This window comes from Pocillopora damicornis, chromosome 13 (genome assembly GCF_964200805.1).
Source record: "Pocillopora damicornis chromosome 13, jaPocDami1.2, whole genome shotgun sequence".
Taxonomy (NCBI): Eukaryota; Metazoa; Cnidaria; class Anthozoa; order Scleractinia; family Pocilloporidae; genus Pocillopora; species Pocillopora damicornis.
In genome coordinates this window covers 7078248-7079645 of record NC_142682.1, presented here as the reverse complement: position 1 = coordinate 7079645, position 1398 = coordinate 7078248, and the positions used below count along the sequence as shown (strand labels likewise).

The 1398-nt window shown below is 35.1% G+C and overlaps 1 long non-coding RNA gene across 1 annotated transcript in view; it reads right to left on the bottom strand.

The window, feature by feature from the left end:
• Positions 1-1198: 1198 nt before the first annotated feature.
• Positions 1199-1398, bottom strand: part of LOC149035251 (uncharacterized) — a 1520-nt gene continuing 1320 nt past the window's right edge. The window contains exon 2 of the long non-coding RNA XR_016182419.1: positions 1199-1398. This exon is cut by the window's right edge and continues 720 nt beyond it. This is a non-coding gene — a long non-coding RNA (uncharacterized LOC149035251).

Genomic DNA, 1398 nt, shown 5'->3' with positions numbered 1-1398 from the left:
TTCACCCCCCCCCCCAAGGGAGATAATAAGTACAGATATCCTCTTCCCTAGGGGCAACTAGCTCAAAAGTGAGTGATCTCAAGGGCCCTCCAAAAACGTTTTCTACAGCAATAACTAAGCTCTACAGAAGCACACTATGCAGACAAAAGGTGTAAGAGAATGAATGAATTCTTTAATTCTTGGTCCCTCCCAGGCCAACCTATTGTACAAATCTCATGACATCTGTTCCAGTTTCATCAGTCAATTTTTCAAGCTTCAAGCTTTTCCTGCAATTATGTACTTGTTCTTGAAGCTGAAAACTAACAAGGTTCCTGTAAATTAAGTTTACATAACAACCTAACAATTTGTGAAAATCACACAAATCCCAAGCTATATCCAGAATTATGCTCTTAATAAAATAAACTTTTAAAGCAAATTGGGATTTTGCCCTAGTTCTTTTTATTTTTTTGTTACTTTTTAAATACATTTGTATAAATAATGCTCCCCTAACTCTCCCCAAAACTTTTAGAACAGATGCAAACTCTTAAGAATGATCAAACTTTACCTTATTATTAAAATTTTTTTACATCTTAGACTACCAAGTTATCACAGAGGTTTTTTTCGGTACTTTGACCTGTTTAACACCTAAAAAGAAGAACACATACATAACACACACACAATCAGCCAGGTCAAAATGTGCTGCAGCCAACAATTTGGCCACCTACAATGAAATAGCTGCCAATTTCACACATGTCAGACTTCTATTCAGGACAAGATTTGGCCTCTGCTGCCTATTACTATTGCCAGCTTGCCTGCCACTCAAAATTTCAACTGAGATTGTACATACATACATGTGGGATTAGGTTACACGAGCGAACCTGCACTATTGAAAGAGGTCAATGAATTATAACTCAAAGAAACATTGATAAATAAAATAAATCAATAGAAATGACAAAAATTAAACTAACAGCAGACAGCACTTTTTTGGCCTTCAGGGCCTGATCAGTGCAGTGATCTTCAACTAAGTGCTTAATTTGGACATAAAACCAAAACTTGTTATGGTTAAATATTATTATTTTTCTTTCAATATTCCCATTCCAGCTGATGTATATTATTTGAATAACAAATCTTATTAGCATGTTAAAATCACCTGAGGACAAGGCATACACTTTGTGCCAAAATTGCTTTGCATCAAGTACGTTATCCAGTACATCATTGCCATCTTCAGGTATTTCTAATTTACTCTTGAAAATCACACAAATCATAAGCTATATACAGCATACAATTGGCAGCAAATTATTAAAAAGGAATGCAGTAATCTTTAATAATAAGAGTAGCTAAATAACAAATAGCCTAGTCAAAATGTGCCGGTAACCAGGGATTTGGCTTTCCACACAGAACATTTGTTAGGCGTCTAGT